This window comes from Helicoverpa armigera, chromosome 24 (genome assembly GCF_030705265.1).
Source record: "Helicoverpa armigera isolate CAAS_96S chromosome 24, ASM3070526v1, whole genome shotgun sequence".
Classification (NCBI taxonomy): Eukaryota; Metazoa; Arthropoda; class Insecta; order Lepidoptera; family Noctuidae; genus Helicoverpa; species Helicoverpa armigera.
The window spans coordinates 1,767,675-1,784,859 of NC_087143.1; the positions used below are offsets into that span (position 1 = coordinate 1,767,675).

General features: G+C 34.5%; 1 protein-coding gene across 4 annotated transcripts in view; it reads right to left on the minus strand.

Annotated features, from left to right (window-relative positions):
* The window catches only part of LOC110382398 (uncharacterized), a 61,840-nt gene extending 46,906 nt beyond the window's left edge, over positions 1 to 14,934 (minus strand). For 3 of the 4 annotated variants that reach the window (XM_064041307.1, XM_064041308.1, XM_064041306.1), the window contains exon 1: positions 14,548 to 14,934. The gene's annotated coding sequence lies outside the window, so the exon portion shown is untranslated. The remainder of the gene's footprint in view (positions 1 to 14,547) is intronic. The other variant, XM_064041309.1, reaches the window with a different exon arrangement.
* Between the last annotated feature and the right edge of the window lie 2,251 nt (positions 14,935 to 17,185).

The window sequence follows — 17,185 nt, forward strand, 5'->3', positions numbered from 1 at the left end:
AGAGTAAGTACATAGCTCACCGAAAATGTCTACCTATAAAACCTAAAAAAATTGACATTCAATATTCTGTTAGCACAAAAATTATGTGGCATTCCTAATAAAGACACGAAAAATGTTTATGTGCACATTTCAGAACGAAATAGTAAATTTTCCGCCAAATCGTTGTAATGCAACGTCAATTACAAAACAAACAAACAGTAGATACTAATGGTGTTAATTACGAATAAATCCAATTTTGTCGTAATCGAGTTTCCATATCAGTTTCGCGCCATTTTTGGTGTCCGCCATATTGAAAGCTGAGTATTCAGTGCGATAAAGCCCCAGTTTCCCATAGCTAGAATAAAAAAATAGAACTTACAAGTTGTATGGAAAATATTAACTAACAAAACAACTACAGATGAGAGACATACATTGCTTTGCCAGTACTCTCGAAATTAATTGAAATGATGAGTTATCTTTGACTAACATTTGCAATCAATCAGACTGCGGAAATTCCATAGATATTTCATCAAATGCTATTCAAAACGAGTCCAAATTGAGGAGGTTTTAAACCTAAGCATGAATGTAGACTTTAAACTAAATTGGCAATTTGAAATCAACTGCTTTTGACTGGAGATGCGTACGATGTGACCCATTTGCATACAAGTTGCTCTAAAGATGACACATGAATTAGGCAACGCAGTTTCGCATATTTTTGATATGAATAAATTAAGCTAATATGACATTCAAATTTTTGATTTTTCTATCAGTTAAGTATATTCATGGAATTCTCGTAGATTCAGTTAGGAACCTAAGGCCAAAGATTCATCATGCAAATATGTAATTTAATATCAAACTGTTTTCTCAATACTCATTATTAAATTCCCATCTCAACAAAATACAGTTAATAATGAATATCTCAAACCATTAACCAGCAAACTTGATTGTCTCACTTCAAAGAGTTTTTGTCGCAAAGCGTCTCAATTACCAACTCTATAGTCTATGGTCTTAATTATACTCATGTCATTTTAGTTGTAACATGCGATGATGTTGCCAGACGTAATTATTTATCCTACATAATATTACGATGATGGTATGCGTTAAATTTTTTGCTTGAATTCCATCAACAAGTTACCGAGCTTCTAAGTCGTGTTTAATATCTGTTGATATGACGCAATAAAGAATAGAATCGTTTTTTTATTGTATTTTTAAGTTATTTATGGGCCAGTGAATTGGTTTTAAATAGGCTTGTAATGTAAATCAAATATATTTTGAGAGTAAAACAATTCGATTACGTATACGGTTTGGTTTCAAATTCATATATTTGAATACAACATACTACACTAATTTTAACTGTATAATTTAATCATAAATAACATACCTAGATTGCATAACAAAATGCAAAAGAAAAACAGTTTTGACAAAAATAGCAATACCGTCAAAACCATACCATGAACATGATGGTGTGAAAAAATCTCATACAGATAATATAGATACATATGAAACAAAAACATCCTTATTTAGAAGAATTAGCAAAAAATCTTCAAACACAAATTACAACCACAAGAACAAAAATCATCATCAATGTATTACATCAGCACTTATCCTTCAAAAGCAAATCGTGTGGTCACCGTAGGCTTTACACGTAAATATTGCCTAAGTGTAAACTATATGAATAGAAGTAGGTATTTAAATTGCCTAAGTAGGTATGTGTGTCGGTCGCAGGACTGTCCGAGTTTTGTCAATCGGTTTGTCAATAGTAGATATTGTAGGGACATGAACATGGTTCTAATGTGGTTTGTACATACAAATACATAATGGCCAAGGCTGGCCGCGTTTTGATGTAAAATGAATGAAGATGTGTGTAAATAATGACGAATTAAGTGTTCTGGTAAGTATCGCTAAAATGAGAAAGATATTTGACCAAAACCTCTGTAGTCTTTTTTGTACTTTACAGGGTGGTTTAGCTATGAGGGTAATTATGTATGTAAAAGTAAGGAAGAATGGCTTATTTGTCAAAATGTTGTTTTAGAAGCGTCCTCGACATATTTTAAGTAGGGTGGCTATGCATCATGTATGAGTTTCATGGACATGTTTTTACTTATGACGAGTACAAATTAATTTTATTTTTAACATTGTTCAGTAAAAAAAAATTTTGCACGTGATGGACATATTCCTATTTATGGCGAGTACAAATTAATTTTATTTTCAATTTAGGTACCTAAGTTTAAAAAAAAATGCACGTGATCTCGCATGGAAACAACAAAATATTAAAAGCAAGTGACAAAAGTGCCCTTAAACGCAGCTAAGCGGTCACGGCTGCCGGACGACATTACGCGACCTCAACTAAATGAATTTATAATGATCTATCGAGATTGCGGGTCGTGCAGCAATCTTAAGATTGCACACTTCCCATATCTTGAGAATATACTGCAGAATGAATGCAATATGAGTCATAGAGTGCGCAGTCAGAACGACTGACAGCTTGATTTGACATTTGAACTTTAGGCGTTGAGTTTTATTGGTTAGACTTATTATTCTGATTTAAGGTTTTTTATGTATGTAGGGTTCGTAGTTCAAAATTCTCTTGCCAAATTATCCTTCATGTCCACTTTTAACATTTTAATTACAGGGCATCCAAAACTGTCTTTGGGATATTTTTATCAAACGTACCGTGCTCTCCAGCATTTGAATATGGAGTACCTAATGAAGGATATATTCTGATATCCTACATACATAACACAGTAAACTTGAATTGCCTATATCTCTTTACAAAACCTCAGGATCTGGTAATATTATACATGGAAAACTTGAATTTCCACAAGCCACGGAACTGAGTCGTCTCGCCATGGGAAACCAGTCCCCTGTTTGCAAATGAGCAGATTGTCAAGTGGTTATTAATAAGCTTTAGTACAAGAAAATCAAGGTGCTTCGACCGAGGAGGTTGTTTTAAAAAGATTTTAAAAGAATCTCACTTAATTCGATTTGCATATTTATATGTATGGAAATAAAGAGATTTTGATTAAAATTCATGCTCAAAGATCTTCAATAAGGATTTTTGTTATAACATTTTTGGAATTCGCGAATTATGCTTTTTATAGCCACAGGAACCGTAAGTGACTCAATTTTGGTAAATAACAGCCCGTCATAAGTTTTTAACACAAGAATCTTAAATATAGATCTGAACCGGAAAATAGACGCCGATTATAAAACATCGCTACTTTATATGCAAAATTACGAGTATGCAAATTATTTGTATCTTTATTTCCATTCGAATAGTGTTGATCTGTTAATAACATATCATTTCGGTATGTGTGTCGCTCGTATACCGTTTTATTACAAGTTGCATACGTGCGATTTGTAAATCTCATTACTTTGCTTCAATTCACTGATTTAATGAACTATTAGAACGCCATTGGCGAAGTTAATTAAAGCGTATGAACTAGGATATGTTATACACAGATAGAATTTTGTAATTATTACAGAATTCCATTTCAAGCTGTGATTATTTATTGATCACTGGAGGTTTATGAAGTTTTGCTGGGATGCAAAAATCCACCTTTCAGGTATGTATTTTCCATTGTTTAGTCATCTGTTGTCTTGATAAAAGCAGATTAACAGTAAATAGCAATTTATCTACATGTTCATTTTCCAATCCAGGCATCCCACCTGTTTATATTTAAACATATACCTACTTACCTAGAATGTATTCATACACATCCGTCAGCAAGAGCTATGGATTTAGATAGATACAAACTATTTAATAAAACTCATAGGTAAGTACATCGATATATCAGGCACGACATTGATGCTGGCAAGATGGCAAGCCACGATTCTCGTATAAAAACACCATAGACTGTGGCAAGGTCACTAGATAACCTACGGACCTTATAGGGCAGATGGTACTCAACAGGTGTAATTACTCCGTAATGCCTGTTATGTTGGTAGCCTTGTGTATGTGTATGTATGAGTGTGTGAGAGGTATAGGTATATAGCTATGGAGAACAAAATGACTAGCGGAGGTGCCATAACAGAAAATGTCATAAGAAAGTACCTTGTGCGCCAAAATGCGGGGTAGATGAAGATCTTGGAGCATTACTAGCTCCGTCCTTATACATCTTTTTGGACCCGACCATTTTTTGAATTGCCAAAAATCGTTGACAGATGTCTCAAAGATGAACCCGAACGCCTCGTCAGTTCACTCGTAACTGATCGCTTTGGTCTTGCAAACTGTAAATATTTGACCTAGAAGAAGGCGCCTGACACACCTGCATTATGGTATCTCCGTTCATCTTTTCTTACTCCGTGGATATATCTTATAGATCTACTATCTGAAGGTGTTGAGAACGCTGGTATCTTAATGTTTATTGATTGATTGATGCTCGATCAAATTACTGCTGCTAAATCAAATTACGGATTGATATTGGTAATACATATTATAAAATTGAGCAACCTCTTAATATGCACGTTTGAAATTATTGCGATAAACTGTAAAATAAATAAGGAAATATATTGGTAGCTATTAGTGAAGAAAAAAGATTAATTAAATGAAGTCACATTTCAGCAACTAATCGTTATTAACAGGTTTAATCATTCATTAAATGTCAGAAAAAATATCAACAACAAATATACCAAGGATATTTTTCTTTACCACCCAAAAAAGGCGCTCCATTTTTTTTTTCAATCAGTGTCATATATTCATTAGGCTACCTTCCTGTACAACAGGTTATTTTAAGTATACAAATACTGCTTAATTATTCACAACAAAAAACTTATCAGAAAAAACTTGTCAAGCTTTCAATAACGTGAAACGGAACGTGTCAACTTGAATTGCAATTAAACAGTAACATGATTATTAATTAATAAACAAAAGCATATAGCTTCTGAACTTATAAGAACTCAATACATAATAATTGAACAAACATTTTCTTCTATCTACTGTCGTTCCCAATACTGTAGGTCCCGGCTGTCAATGAACATCCATGGCAGTCGTTACGGGTAGTCAGAAGTCAGTAAGTCTGACACAAGTCTAACTAAGGGGTATTGGGTTGCCCGGGTAACTGGGTTGAGGGTTCAGATAGGTGGCTCCTTGTAAAGCTCTGGTACTCAGCTACATCCGGTTAGACTGGAAGCCGACCCCAACATAGTTGGGAAAAGGCTCAGGAGATGATGAGATAGAATTTTGACATAGGTACATAACAGATAGATCGAATATTGGCAACGACTACAATTCAACAAAGAAAAGATGGGTAACTAAATTAGCTCAGTTTAGTGACAAAGACGGCCATAAAAAATCAATTGTATTTCCCAATACATAAATACAAGTTAAATTATGAATTAAATAGATTGCAGAATCGTTGTCTGTATTAGTATAGCTTGCGACCGTAAAAAACCTCGGTTAATTAAAATGCTGACACAATTCCTTTTACTATATTCGCCATTAGTCGGCATTCTATGTCGTATTGCAAAATGTTGTGAGGAAAAAATGTTGCCTTGCGTTCAAGCCGTGATTAGAGTAACTTAAAGTAGTACTTGTACTACAAATAATATCGTGTTTTATAGCGAAATTAAACTTACTGCTGTAAAATTATCTTTATTTTAGTGTCTTGTCAAACAGTTATAAAATATGACTTAAAAACTAACAAATACATAAGACAACTAATATAAATTATATTGTACTCAAATTCCCCACAATAATCGAAAGCTTTCATCATAATTCACAACTAATAGGCACTTGGGGAACTTTTTACAACATAAATAAGATAACACAAGACAAATCGAATATTTAACTACGCATAATTTAAAGATTTCATCAAAAACCGGAATGTCCGAGCAAACATTGCGCAACATGGTGACCCTTTTGACAACTGACAACTACTATTTTGACAGCTCCAGAAAACGTCAAATATTTTTTTTAATCATGTATTTGGCCAGTTTTAAATGGTAGTTTTATTAACTAGTTTCTAACTAAACTAACTGCTTACTAACGCCTACGGTACGCACTCCCTAATGTCCGGATTAACTGGCGGTCGCAAACCTGTTCCGTGCATACCAGCGGAGCGTTGCGTCACCGCGCATGCGCCGAACAAGAAAAAATGGCAGACTCAGCCATTTGACAGGTGACAGATGTGTGTGCAGAAGAACCAGTATAAACGAAGTTTGGAAAGATTATAGAGATTTGAAGGTTCAATTTGTATTGGAATAATTGAGAAAGAATTTTTCACAGATTAAAGAGAAAAATGAGCTTGAAAAGTGTCTGACTTTCAGTAATTATTTAAAATTATCATAGTATGTAAGCAAATAATGACTCCGTAAGCAGCCCCCCATGAGCAGCACTGATTTCATTCCAGTGTAACTTCTGTGCTTTCTTCCAATATGGCCGCCGTCAAAATGAGCGGGAACTCGAGCTTGTGTAATATTGTCGCTAGGATAACTGGCTAGTTAGCGTCTCGTTAAAGTTCCGCTAAACTAATATGTGAAAACTCTTATGTATGTGAGCCATTTCACAATTTTCTAGCATAAGTAGTAAAAACATTTTCGCAGTAAAACCTCAGTTTGTACGTGACAAGTAAATTTCGCAGTAATAACCAGTAAACTACGCGGTTTGTTGCAACCGTAGTAAACGGGTAATAAGTTATGATGGTCATTATTTTAAATAACTGATATTTACTGTCGAGGACGTGCTGAGTGATGACAATCTTTATAGCGTCTTTCTTAATAAGAACGAGGTTAAAAACTAGACGGACGATGAATTTTCGCGATTACGAAGAAAATCTTTTTGGATGCCTACAAATTCCTAATCAAAATTCACTGCAAAGCTAACTCTCGAAGACCAGGTTATAAAATGATCGATTTTATATTAAAAGCTTCGATTCTCTACCTTTATAAGATTAACCTCAAATAAATAGCCGTTAGTTGTGTCATTGAACGGAATACAACATGGCCACTTTCAAGCCATAAAACACCTCTCACAGCCTTCGGACCGCCATAAAACTAACATTTAAAATTCGAACTAAAGTTACGTTCCAATCCGCGTGTTATTCGTTTATCAAAAACATCTTGAATCATAACAGTTGTAACTCATAAACAGAGCATTGTCTGCACTTGTTTCTAAGTCTACACAGACGCAAACAATATTGCACAATGTGATTGTAGTAGGTATCTATTGATAGTTTTTTCATTGGTTAGTTTTTGCTCGACACGCCCTAGAATGTTGTAAAGGCCTGTTGGCTGTCTGGTTCGCTGATAAAATAAAGTAATTGTCTTTGAAGTTCTGCTTTGCGCTGAGAAAAAGTACAAATAAAAGTAACAGGTCAAAGATTCAAAAACTGTCACTTGAAACTTAGAATTCAGGAAACCAGTAATATACCACCAATTTGTAAAGTAGGTACATAATATAGGTACCTAACTAGGTCCACAAATTTATCTACATCTCACTACAGTTTCACAGAAAATGCGGTTACAATTCGCTCCCACATACCGGCAAAAAATGTAAGTAAATGCTTAGGAGCAAATGTTAAAGTTTAGTCTGATTAACAAATTACATAGCGTCAAGCACTTCCTGGCTAGAGTTCCCACAAGAAGCAGTATTTACTGTAATTAGCGAGTAGGCACAGACAAGCATACCACTTAGACCACAGACAAACTTAGACTTAGGTTAGAACGCTAAGCATTTATCGCGCGCACTTTTTGGAATTATATGTAGTTGTTCAGAGTTCCAGGAATATTTAGGTATTTTGATGCATTAGTAAATGTTTTTCTCATCATTATTTACCTCTAAATAACGTTGTTCTATACCATTTATTTCAAAAGAATCCGTGAATCAAACGACATATTTTTAGCAATCCCTCATGCGAGTAACGAAGTTAGAATTTGTCAATTTTCAACATTTCAGACTTTAAATAAAACAAAGTTTGATGTAGAATATAAACTATTTCAAGATCAAGAATACTTTCGGCTTAAAAGCCAACGCCAACTTAAACTAAGCACATACCATCATAATAGTCAAGTAATTTATCGTTCACGTTCTTATAATGAAATCGTGCTAGGAAACAGATGACTATCATGCGCGAAGATGATCGGAGGCTCAAGCTATGATCTCATCTACTTCATATTGTATCATGCAGTTTTTTGCGAGCTCTGAATATGTTTCGTGTCGTCATTTTTGAGGGCGACAAACAATAGTTTAGATAACAATATGATCTTTGTCTATAAAAGGTACTTACTAATAATATTATAAAAAGGAAAAAAATATATTTTTGTTTGATTGCTTGTTTGTGAAAATTCTTTCACTGTTGGAAACCTGCACTCTTCACGTTATTCGCGATATTTTCATTGGCTTTATTTTATCCCGGTACCGGCAGTAAGTCACTAAGGTGAGTTAGTCAATATTACACGAAACCTATCGGCTGTTAATTAAAATACGGAATGATTTCAACACTATGGTTTTCCCGCCACAATGTGACATTGACAGGAGAAATGGCGCGTTCTTTCACGCCCTCAGCTCATACGATATTCTATACGTGACTGAATTCCGTTTTGCTCTTTAGTGCAAATACTAGATCAAATCCTCGTAATATCGGAATATCTATTGATATATCATAATACATACGTACATATTATAGCGTCAAAGTACTTATATGGGGTGTAAGGAGGTCCCAATTACAATTTGGTGAGTCAAGCCAATCCTACCTGCCTGAGGTTCTAGCGAAACCAATAACCAGTCTTACTTTAAGAAATAAGTATATTTTGTAGAACAAACAGTTTAGAAAGATAGACTAGTTGGTCATTACACTACTTCACTCGGTATTGTTATGTTGGCACATTCTTTCATGTTTCATGTTAAGAATTAGTTTTTGTGAAATTCTTGAACAGAAAATCCTTGTCCCACACTAGATCTGTAGGTCATGCAAATTGCTTGTGACGTTAAACAAGTTATATTAAAAATAGTGTTTTCTGGATGCATTCAATACATCATCCTCCGAGCCTTTTCCCAATCACGTTGGGGTCGGCTTCCAGTCTAACCGGATTCAGCTGAGTACCAGTGCTTTACAAGAAGCGACTGCCTATCTGACCTCCTCAACCCAGTAACCCGGGCAACCCGATACCCCTTGGTTAGACTGGTGTCAGACTTTCTGGCTTCTGACTACCCGTAACGACTGCCAAGGATGTTCACTGACAGCCGGGACCTACAGTTTAACGTGCCATCCACGTGTGGATGCATTCAATACGTAGTTGGGTAAATCCTGGTCTATTTTATTATGTCACAGTTCTGATAGGATCCTGGATTTTTTGGGTCTAATTTCTGAAGCACGGACCTTGAGGCTGCAGAGTAGGCAGATGATGAGAAGGCTACAGAACAGACCTCTCGTAGCTTCCAAATTCCAAAGAAGTCATATTTGTTTGTGGTTGTGGCCAGACTCAAACACAGCTAAAAACCGTATTGCCAACCTAACAGAACTAAAATTAACATGCTCCCTCCAGCTAGGCGATTATTTACAATGTAAAATGCGCTAGGCCTTTCCATTTCCAACAGTTAGTTTCTATTTCTAATGAACCTAATACTGATAGATAACGCAATTTGTAGTTTATTAACTATTTGCAACGTTTCAAATAGTTTTTAGTTAAATTCACTGATCCTACATAGGTACACAATTATCTTCCTTGAAATGTGTTTTAGGATCCCAGATCCCACTATTAAACAACAAATGTTTTTAATGTTTTGTGATAAAAAAAACACATAGGTAACTTGTTTAATAAGGGAATAAAGTTCGGAAAAGCATATTTACTCTCACATGAAAAAAATCACATAACTTAGGTTAGTAGGTTTTTAATTTTTGCCTTTATTACAATAACTCGATTGCCAAACCATTAATTACTAATCTCTGTCTGTTTTAAACACGGTGAAAGACTTTGATTCAATTTAAAGCATAAAACTACAGGAAAATGTAATTACTTAGTCATAATAATGTGCTTAATAAAGCCATAACTATTCATCAAAGGGTAGAAATTATAACATCGATACCTAAACAATAATTATACAGTCACGGGTAATAGACAAACAACTACTTACTTCATGTATTATTCAAGCAAAGGTTATTGGCATACAGCCTATCGAGCCTTTTTTCTGAAAACTCAATGGCCCCTTACGACGTTCCGTATTTTTTTTGCTTCACAATCAACGATTGATTCGCCATGTACGAGAGATAGGTGGGAATAAATCCGTTTGAACAATCGATTGGCCATCACAATACGATGGAATCGATACTTCTTTATGCGATAACGTAATAATATTTTGATTAAACAGCGAATTTTTAAATATTTGGTCGTAATTTTACAAGCAAGATGGCTGTTCAAACAAGTGAGTTATGGTAAGAGGTAGGGTGACAATCTGAGTCAAAGTTCTATGGAACAGTCCCAAAATTATAGAGAAAATTATATATTTTTTTGTAGTAGACGTAATACTTACTTACTTTATTTTGCTTAGATTAGGACGGTAATATAAAGCCTGCAAATATGTTAACAGCGCTCCGTTCCACATATTTCGGAATGTTGAAGGAAAGTGAAATCACCCAAACATGCTAACTATTCGAAGTAATATTTCATACATTTAGCGAGCCTTTAAAAAATTTAGACCGTTTTCTTCGCTTACAAACTTTCGTTTTCTCAATTACAAGATAGAGGTACTTGCTACTACTGTTATTGCAAACGTCTTCACACGGTCTGAAGTTATGTAAAGGTGTATAATTATTTAAACTGCGTAGGTATGTAATTTAAGATGTGAGACACATGGGCCGAAATTAGGCGGTTTCGTTTAAAGTATACTTTCTTCTTAATGTTCATATCGCAAGGCATAATTGTAAGAGTATGTCAGCCAGGAGTATTTCGAAGATTAGATAGATAGTTGAAATTTGAGGCTGCTAGTTACAATTTTCCATACTAGTCGCTCCTTGTAAAACACTGGTACTCAGCTGAAACCGGATAGACTGGAAGCCGACCCCAACATAGTTGAGAAAAAGCTAGCCAAATGATGATGAGTTACAATTGATCATACATTTAAATAATAATGCTAAAATAACAAGAACAAACAGCCACATCTGTTTCTCTGTTTTCTCCCCAGTTCAAAATAACACAGTTAAGGCAATCGTTACATTACATAAGCAATTTGTACATTCCTGAAGTAATGTCCAAACAAACCGCAATTGGTATATTACACGCATAGATCAGGTTTAAAGCCTGCTTTGTAGCTTTCCTAAAACTTATCATTCCTCATTATCTACACTAATACGTAAAGAAGAAACATTCGTTAGTTTGTTTATACCCTAACGGCACCGAAACTACTGAACTGAAAAATTCTTACACTGTTTTAAAGCTACACTCTTCTCGAGTAACATAGGCTATATTTTATCCCGGTACGGACAGCAGTTCTTACAGGACGCGGGTGAAACCGCAGGAAAGCAGCTAGTTTCATAGAAACTAAAATAAACAATTTATTGTGGTACGTCTCTGGCCGTAGTCCGTAAGATGAGCTCTTGCATACAAATGCCTTTTCGTAATATATTGCCTAATGTCACATCTTCACTATAATAAAGGCAAACGTTGAGCAATGGTTCTGTAGAATTCCATTCATATATTTACAGAAGCTTGAAAACATGATCGCGGAAATAAATATTGATTTTTTAAATGATTAGCATGAGTAATCACATTTTGGGGCCTTTTAATGATGTGTTAGGTGTGCTTACGAACCAGTAATTTAGAAAAATAACAGTGCAGTTTGTCCACCAATCATGTTTCTCTAGAAATTGAATCTCTTGAATTTAGGCTACTTTAGCTTGCCACTATACAACCTTTTCTGATAAAAATCGACTCAATGAGCACTAATAGTATTCTGTCGTAACCTTCACACTTAAAAAAGTAATTCCAGAAATGTTTACTCAGACAAAAGTTATATTTAGCATCAATTTTCGCAACGATAAATGAGTTCCGTTTTCCTCAGCGGTACCCAAGAGTACCACTGTACCACTGTACCTACATGTGATATCATCTGCGCACAAGGCGTGGCGAGGAAGATTAACGCGACTCCGATTTACATAAACTAGTCAGTTACATAAGTGAAAGCGGTTAAACTTTAGCCAATAACGAAATTTACACATGTCGATAGTTACTCGAGGTGTTTATTGTTTTAAGTTGCGTTTTCCAGTGTAGTAATTGCTTTAAGTAAGATTTAGTTGAGTTAGTTAGGTCTTATGTTCTGTTGTGGGTGAACTGTGCACAATTGTAGTTTTATAGGTACTTAGGTAGGGAATTTGTAGACATTTGTAACTAGTAAACACAGAAATATGTCTTATCTATTCATCTATCTTTAGTAGTAAATAAAGACTTTTGTCCGGTCTCCTTCATTTAACACCTTAATTTAGATGTTAAAATCTCTAGTCATTTCAATCCAGCTCATTTCAAGTCTACCAAAACGTTTGATACTCAACTAATTAAAACTAAACCACTAACACATAATAAAACCAAATCGATTTATGATAATTAGTCACTTAACATTGAGAAGCTCAAACACGTAAACATTATTTGCACAAATGTATGGATAATGGAATCATATTTCAATAATTCATGAGTCATATGATTATTTGTGGTAATTACGTAATGCTCTACGGATCACAGGCAACGCAAGAAACCAACACTAGTGAAGAAACTGGGTTCTGATCAAGTTTTTTCACTTGTTGGACTAAAAAACTTAAAAGGCTGTGTTGGCTTGAAGGTAAATGTAAAACCTATTTAAGGTAAAAAATGCGAAACATGTGTTGCTAAACTTAGGTATTGGCTTTTAATAAATAAGGTAACCAGTATTATATGTGTAATGATAAAGTTTAACTGGATAATATGCAATATCATGAAAGTTACAGGTAATAAAGAAATAAGTACCGACTAAACCAATTAATTATCCTTACGAAATCTATTTTAAATTACCCATTTCATGATTTAATTTCTTGAAGTTTTGTAACCAATTAAATCGGTTGTCAAAATGTATTCTTGAGATATTTTTCTTGTAGAAATCTTTTTTTATTTCGTAAAATCTGATTTCTCCTTATTTAGAGACTGCAATCTGATAATTAAATTTTAAAAAATTCTATATAGCGTTATTTTTTGGACAATTGACACTTCTGGCTGACTGGTTGATTCTTGGTTCCTCTAACTTACAGATAGACATGTGTTGCTGGGGAGTTTGTTGCGCCACTTCTTCCCAGCAAAAACACATAGGAAGTGGTGAAGGGTGGGCGTTTTGGGGGCTATCTTTTGTACCTCGATCAAAAACTGATGATTTGCAGCAAAGTTTGAATTAATGAGTTTTTGACTGGGAGGAATTAATCAAATACAGTTTGAAGTACATTATGTATACCTCCAAGTCTCTATGTTAAAGATATTAATGATAAATCTCTTTCGCTTTTCAACACATTAAACGGCACGCATGGCCGACATGGATGCTCATCGATCGATCATCGATAATCACGCGATTTGCTCTTAAATTTAATATCTTCTCAGATGACAAGAATTACGACCAGCTTTGTGCTGTAAAACATCTTTATCGATGGTTTTTTTGTTCAGATATTTTCTCAGTATTGATAAATTTCCATGAATTATGGGAACTGTCAGGTTAATTGATAGCAGGGTGTAGCTTATTACTGGTAGGTTAATTTATTAGTTTACGTGACTTCTGGTGGATCTCTAGTTGAACTTTAAACTATACGAAGTAACGTGGGATTTACTTTACGTGACTTGAAGCTTTTCTTAGGCTACAGGTAATACCTAGGTAATTTGATGGTATTTAGGTAATCTAAAAACTGCTCTAAGGTTGGTTCTTCTGAAATCGTATGAAAAAAAATCAATAAGTAGGAATTTAGCCACGTAGGTATCCCAGATTCCCGATAAGTACTGAGTTAACCATTTTTAACAAAGGTACTAAGTACCTAAGTAACTATTTAGAATGCTTGTAAGTCTTGCAAGGCAATATAGGCAACTTATTCTAACTTTTCAGCATTAGCCTCGTAGGTATTATGAATTAGTTTTTAAAATTACACAAGAGTCCTTCAAGTAACTTTTTAATAGCATAATTTTACTAAATTAGCGCAGAACGGTCACATTCACAATAAAAGAAAAATGTATCCTGCATTAATCATCGGAATTCATGGTCAATACTTGCCGTAGTTAGGAACGTTTCTATTCGAACGTTGTTTCGAACTTAGAATTTGTTTGCCATTCAAATAACTATGGAACAACAGTCGATCACTGACGTTTGCAACTTAAAACAGATTATAATATTATCTGTAATTGTTACCTAATTATTTGAACAAAATACCTATGATATGAGTTATTAAAAATGTGTGAAATTAAAATATTTGTGAGTATGCACCTACTTACATTTAAAATGCAGTATAATTAGTAGATAAAGAAGTCTTATTATAATTAATACACTTTCATATACTTACTTCCATTTCTAATTAGTGTGCACTTTCTAGCATTTTTATTTGAATGTGTAAAGCAGAACGAAAAATGGAAACTCACCTTTCCAATTGGAATCCAGACAGAATCGCAAAAAGTTTCTCGATTATAAATAAATTAAATCGAACACCCACGGCTGCAGACGTAAACAACTAATCGTGAATCGAAGATGTAAAATTATTACAAAATCCAACAACAAACATGGGACGCGAACCCGTTTCCACGTAAAGAAATTCCTTTCAAATATTCACTGAGTCGATTAAAACTAGATATTTCACAACAAATCCTTCAAATTCTCGATTAATTTCTCAATTTTGATCGAAACTTACACTCACTCGATTATTGTTCTTTTTCAAATTTAGAAACGTTCACTTCGGCGTCACCGCGCATGCGCGTAACAAGCGTGCGTTCTTTCAACGACGCGGCGCGACTGTCTAAGCCAAGCCAATCGGCGGGTTGCATTCTCCGAAGATCGAGTTATTACACAAACGAGTTTGAATGGTCGTCAGCTGTCGTAAATAAGCAACATTGAGTGTACGTTCTTGTAGAACCGGCTAATACGATTGTTTCTTATTGTCTGCACGGTAAAACCAATCTTATCTTGTAAGAAATAAGCTTTACAAAAGCTTTTTAACTGCATTTATTTTCTTGAAGTGTTGACGTGCGATTGCTGTAGGAAATTGACATTATAGCGAAGCACTTAAGATTTATATTTACTTAGCAGGTGAGTGAATGAATGAGAGTTTTTATGGGAAATACTTTGAGTTTTATGTCTTACGCTATAGTGGTTAAAATGGCTTGTTCATGTAAATGTTAAGTTGATCACCTTAGAAGAAATGCTGTGGCCTCGAGTGGTATGTGCAGTGCATAGTTGAGTGGCCCGAAAGCCCGTGCAGAATCTTGATATTTTATCATCGTACGTGACGTAACCACCTGCTGAACTTTTCTATTGTTTCCCAATTTGGGACATTATAATAATACTTTTGAAATTATAACGACCTTTATTTATCATATTAAAGTAACGTGAGGACTCGATGACTAGTAATTTATATGGAATTTAAATGAAATATTTACATATTTAAAATTCTGCTCTAATATTTTATTTAAGCAACTAGCGACATCTGTATTGAACCAGGCGGTAAACGGGACTACAAAATTATTATTTTTGCATCGTATTTCTACTATAATATTTATAATTAAAAAAAATTATAGCAAAAATATACTTTAAGTAATAATGATTGTTCATTGAAGTAATAGTAAGCTATAAATTTAAAATAATAAGACCTACGAAGTTTAACTACTCACCGCTAGATGGCGCTCATACAAAAACATTACCTACAGCGACATAACTACGCGAGAGCGTTGATATTTACCCAACAAGCGAATCCAATCACTTTTCTAGCATTCCTTAGGTCTCAGACCAGTGAGTCACATCGCCTCGAATAGAAACTAAGGACTGTCACTCACGTACTCACACATACCGACTTCCGTCAACAGACGTGACTTAACAAGCAATGAGGCGTCAATAATTGTAAGCTTAGCGACTTAATAACTTTGCAAATACTGTTAATTGCTTGTCTAATAGCTTCTTCCGTGGTTATGTAATGTGAAGATGTAAGCAGATATATGTAATTACTGTTGAAGGAGAAATTCGCTGACAGTTTAATTATTTTTGTCATAAGCGTAAATAATAAATCGCGTTGTCTTTTTTGCGAAAGAAATGCTTAGATTCCTTCACGCAGTCATAACTTATAACTTTTCAATAACACTTAACTTTGCTTCTACGTAATCATTTAGATGTGTGCGTTCGCGCAGCGGAATGTTGTTGAATTTAAAGATTTTAATTATGCAGATAATTAGTGTAAGACGTCCTATAATTGTGTATGGTAAATAAAAATTTGTGTATGCAGCCATTGTGGAGAAATTCACCAAAAACAGATTCCGCTGGGCGAACGTTGGCAAACGTTGTCCTGGCGGAACTTTAATCCATAGACTTTAGAAGAAGAGACGTGTCCGAAAATTAGTGTATTTGTGTATAATTGATTATGTATGAAAATCAGTGCATGCATAAACTTCGGAGAAAGTTTCCGCTACGCGAACGTTTCCATTCGCTAGTTTTCATAAGCGCCATAGAGAGCTGTAGATTTTTACATACGTTGTTTTGAATTTGTTTATATTTGTTTAAAAACAGATTTAGAAAAGTCGTAGGGTTTAAAAGATAAAAATATAAACGTAAAATACACTTATTAGGTCTTAGTTCTTAAAGTATGCAGTTTGGGGTCTAGATTTTCACGTTTGCACAAACCTGTAAGTGTCTCCAACATGTTGCCGTATCAATGATGTTCCGTTAGTATTAAAAGTTATTGGATATTTTACCATGAACAGATCACTGTTTACAAAGCAAATAACGTTCGAATTGCATGGTAAAATGTATGCCAATAATTAGTTTAATCATTCAACTATTCACTTGCAAAATTCATGTCATTAAATTCAGTAATTAAAGATTATAATACTGACGGAGCATCGAAACCCTACATAATCCGACCAAGTTAGATAGCTAAAGCGGCCGTGCCATTGTCTAAGCAACGTTCTTAACTTGGTAGGTTAGTATTTATTAATATGGCACAGTTGCGTACACAAGCGTTAGGAAAAATAAAACAATTGTATTTCTTGATTGAAAAATATTTTTAATAATAATGCC